Below are 5,183 nucleotides of genomic sequence, written 5' to 3' on the forward strand. Positions count from 1 at the left end.
GGGGGAAAGGGTGGGCTCTAGACGAAATAGGGCTGGAGACTCTGTTCCCTGGGGTTTAGTGCCTTGGGATAGCCAGTCCTCGCGTGCCCACCCGGCCCTCCTGCAACAGGAGCGTGAAGCCAGGAGAACCTGAGACCACGTTATTTCCTGGAAAGGTCTGGAAACCAGCCCCCTGTGCTCCCAACTGTCTCCCCGTGAATGTCCCTGCTATGGTCCACATTTTAAAAGCTCTTGCCAACCAGATAAGCTAGAAGAATATTAATAATAATGATGACTACCTTTTATTAAGGGCCAACAATATGCCAGGTATCTTATAAGTGTTATTGATTTTTAAATATTTATTGAATAACAATACATTTATTTTCCCATTTTTATTAACCAAAGACACATGTAACTGGCAGCCAGAGCTCCTGGTCAGCATGAAACTGCATCCTTGCGCCCAAGGAACTGCTCTACCTCCCACCCAAAGCTAGGAAATGTCAAGCGTGGTTGGCCAAGGCAGCCTTAGCAAGTGGAGGGCAGAAGTTCTTCCAGCAGTCACCTGAAAACCCTGGGACTTACTATAGGTCCCTCCTCCCCAGGATACTCCCATCAAAGACCTCAGGTAGGGAACTGCAGAGCTCATCCAATCATTTTATCTTGCAAATGCTAGGTTCCCATCCAGAGATGGTAAGAGTCCTACTTAAGTTCACACAGCTGGTGGCAGAAGCTAGTCTCCCGACTCCAGCACCGTGTTCTGTGCTGGAAAGCGCAGTGTGGCCTCCCAAGGGTAGTGGTCAAGCCTGCCAGAGAAGTTGCCCCATGCTCTACTCCTCCTTTGGGGAGTCCTTGAAGCCCCGCCTCAGCCTCTCTAGACATGTACTCACACCCCTGGGGCTCTCTTTGACTTGGGACTCCTCCTCCTACAGGCACTGAGCCTAGGGATCCATCATGCACTGGCGGGGGTAGAGTGCCTACAAAAGCAATCCAAAATAAAACAGCCTAACCAGAAATTTAGATATAAGGAAATGTCAAATAGCAAATTACCTCTCCCCAAATTGTTTTAGGAGCCCTTCCTTTACCAATGCCACAGGCTCAGATGTACCAGTGTAGATGCCCTCCTAATTAGCCCTCTTCCGGTGTCCTAGTAGAAAGGGTGGGGCATCCTGGGGCTGCTTAAAATATATACATATTACATACAAAATATAAACATAAAATATATATGTAAGAAATGAATGGAAACAAAGAAACATACTTGCTAAGGATTAGGTATTCCCTTAGAATACCAACAATGTATTCTCAGAACATGCTTCATGGCTAATGAATTTTTATACATCATTGTTTTCTGCACATCTATATTACCAGAGAAGTCTTAAAGATGCAAATAGAGTTTGCTAAAGACATACCATTACCAGGTTCTCCGATACCAAACATTGTACCCTGTCTTTAAAACCAGGCCTCAGATTTTCATCTGAGGAAACTGCACTACCCTGCTTGAAATTCAAACAAATATTTACTAGTTGTCCAGCTATCAGTGGAGCAAGGTCCAAGCTGGCTTGGTGGGGTGGGATGGGGTGGGTTGGGGTGGGGTGGGGTATGGCAGGCCTGCTGGCTACATTGTTTTGAGAACAGAATTGTCACCAACCCAAAACGTTCACATCCAAGGTGTGTTTTGTCCCCTTCCAAGAGATGTCCAGGGACTTGTAGGTTTATTCCAATTACAACTGCCATGCTTAAAACCCCTAAGAACTCTTCTGGAACTGTGTCGGAGCATGTGGTACACTCTTTTGAAAATCCCCAGTGATAGAGAAGTTTCTTGCTTCCAGGGAGATCTGAGTTTGGGAAAGAGTCAGAAGTCCTTTTGAGCCAAGTCTGATGAATAAGGTGAGTGACCAGGCCGGGAAAAGCTATTTGGAGCAAGAGCAAGGTCTGGATATAAAATCACAAGACGGCTTTTATTTGCCTGTGACAGGGCATGTGTGTGAATACGTGATTTGTACACTAACTCACAAAGGTCATTCTGAAAGAGATGCTCTTCGAAGATTGTGAGCAGTTATAGTCTTGTGGGAAGAAGGGCATATCCGTTCAAAGTCCTTGCTTCAGAGAGGTCAACTGTTATTTAGAAATACACAGAAAAGTGTACAAACCCAAGTGTGAGATCATCATCTTGGAACCCACTTGGTGACCGAAAGCAGAGATCCCACCAGAGCCTGGAGTGGAATCCACTCTGAGGCTAGGCCTTGGGCTGCACACATGTTTTCGTGTCCCCTCAGGTGGCAAGGCTGGGAGGGGGCCGGTGCCCCCCGCCCCCAGCCTCTGGCTTGTGGGCTCTGTTCCGAAAGACACAGCTAATTAAGGTGAGTACTACCACAGCTCCGGGCTGGAACTGCCCGAGTGGGCTAGCCTTCCTTGTGTCACAGCTTCCAGAAGAATCCATATTTCAGGGGTTAACAGCTCATCTGTAAATAAAATAAAATGTCCTCTGGGCGGCAGCCAGGTAGCCCGGCCCTGCCTTTGGCCTGAATGTGATTAGCACGTCCGATTGGAGGCAGGCAGCGAGAGGGTGAGGGGGTCAGCGGGAGGAGGGAGTCAAGAGGAGATTTTCAGGACCTCTGAGGAGGGACTTTGGTGATTGATATCCAAGAGGGGTTACACACCACACACACACTCTCTACCTCCCTAGCCCCCCACTTTTGACATTAAGAGACAAAACCTAACATAATACATTAACTGCTTACTGCTCGAGGCCCCAGAACAGAAATACGAGGGCAGGGGCACCAGACAGGCCTTGCACTTGGAAGGGAAGTTGGGGCGGGGGAGCCGTCAGTTTCTGCCCCAGTTGTGGTCAAATCTCAAAGGTGACACGGAGAAAGACACAGCAAGCTAGCAGGGATCATGTCTACAGAAGCAGACAGGCTGGAAGGAAGGCGAGGTGAGACCACAGGGGCACCTCCTTGAAAACAGTCCACGCAAAGCTGTTCCTTTGACGAAACCTGGCTATTGTTTTAAGCCACTGGCTATCTGTATACACTTCACTGTCGCTTTATTTTCTAAACCCATTTTGTTCGCGAAGCCCCGTGCGTCTTCTTCAAGGGAGACAGGAACCCTAACGAAGAAGCTGCACAAACCTGCATCGGATCTAACCTCAGCAAGAAGCCTTCCGGCTCTTGAGAATGAACTCAGTAAGAGGCAAACTTGTAATTATTACAGTAACCCTACAAATAGGCAAGAGTCTCCACCACTTTCCTGCGGACCTAAAACCCTTCAAAGGGAAAAAGCTGCTTAGAAAAATAAATAATAATAATAAGGCAACATCCCTTAGGTGTGACATACGCTCACGCAGCAAATAACCAGCAGTCACACTGGCTTGTGCTTTGTTTTAATTTCCCCAAATACCCTCGGCATGTGAGCAGGTGATATTTTTATGTCTATCTTATACGTCTATCTATTTAGCCTCTTTAATAAGCTTGGAATGATGATGCATATGGGTTACATTAAGGGCTTGAAAAGTTTTCTCACATCCAGCAACACAAGAAATTGCTCCCACTATATCTAACTTGTCTGCTTGTCTGCTCCCTTGTGAGCATTCCAGCCACCTTTCCTTTCTTCGCCCCAATTTCAGCATGTGGTGAAGGCATTAGCCAGGGTCACAACACATTATTTCCCGGTTCCAGTTAGGTGAGGAGGAACAGTGGACTGTACTTTGAAAAGTGCAGTCGGCTTTGGAAATTATGGTCTTTCTTTCTTTCTTTCTTTTTTTCACAAACGGGTCCAGCTGTCAGAAGCCTATCATTTCTGAGCCGGGCGTAGGACTCGTAAAAGCCAACATCTTTAACAATTGTTTTCCTACACTTTGGTGACAAAGAACAAAAACAAAGAAGCACACCCACACAGACACACAACTCAGCGCTGCTAACTCTGCTATCACCTTCAAAATATTTCTAACAAATGATTCCTCCATCAAGAGGGGCAAAGGAAAAGTTCCATAGGGCAGGGGCTTGTTGAAAATTGAAACCTGCACAGGAGTTTCCTGCTTCCATGAAAAGATTTCTAAGATGGGTGCAGAAAATGAACTTCCAATAATTGTCTCCACAGCATTAATGTGTATCTTCTGTGGGGAGAAAATCTGTAACCTCATCAAGGAATAGAATTCAAATAAATTTTCATTGTCCCACTGCACAAAGCTAAGCTTAGGCGAATCCTAATTTGTTATTCATTCTTCTTGTTTAATTCATAATTTGATGCTAAACGTGGTGACACAGCAGTGTCCCACAAATTTGATGGTGTCTGCCCTCAGACACATGTCTTGTAACCACACAGGTTTGTGTTTTATACTAAAAATGTTTTTAAGCTTACAGATGTGCAGCATAAATGGAGAGTGAGGACGTTCTTTTTTCTATGCCCAGTGAGCCAACGTTGATTTCCCTCTAAACTCACTTTTTACTTTTTTTACTCTTTTTTCCACTTTGATTTTCCATTCAGGCTAACTGTGCTCCTCAATATTTCCCGAATTTGAGGCAAAAATTCATCCTGACAAATGCTTTCGGTTTAAAACTAATGTTTGTCCCAACTGGGTAGGAGCTGTAGATATAAAAAGGCTTTTGCAAAATATTCCACAACCTGATTTTTAATTTCCTGAATCATCAGCTACTTTTATGATAATATTTAATCTACTGAAACAAAACCAGCCGGGCAGGGGGGGGGGGGGAAGCAAAAACAACAGCAAAGAAGAGAAAGAGAGTTTATTTTTAGCACCCCGCTCTCAAGTAAGGTGGCTGGTGAGAATTGAAACAGCTTCACCTATGGGAACTAGTTCTCGCTCTTTTTTCTTTCTCACTTTCGTTCTTCTTTCCATTTATTTTTTTCTTCTCCTTTTTTTCTCCCAGTGGCTGAGCAAATCATGTTAAAGGTTCTGTTTCACTACACTAATGAGTCTCGATAAGCAGAAGGCTCCAAGAAAGAAACTATCCCCTCCCACACACACAAAAAAAATTATAGAGTGATGAATTGTGTAAATATAAATAGTCCACCGTGGCCCAGATGTGCAAAACCCCGAAGTGAAAAGACGTTCAGCGAATGCGTCACCTCGTGAAGTCAAGTTTGGAAAATCTGGCTCAGGTGCCCCAAGGGCCAGGCCACAATGGTGATAATGTCATTATTTGTTAAGTCAGGAAAATCGGGAAGAGAGATAAGAAAATGCCTCA

Source organism: Eumetopias jubatus, unplaced genomic scaffold (assembly GCF_037043125.1).
Source record: "Eumetopias jubatus isolate StellerSeaLion01/CBP00866 unplaced genomic scaffold, mEumJub1_p1.0 scaffold_3, whole genome shotgun sequence".
NCBI classification, from domain to species: Eukaryota; Metazoa; Chordata; class Mammalia; order Carnivora; family Otariidae; genus Eumetopias; species Eumetopias jubatus.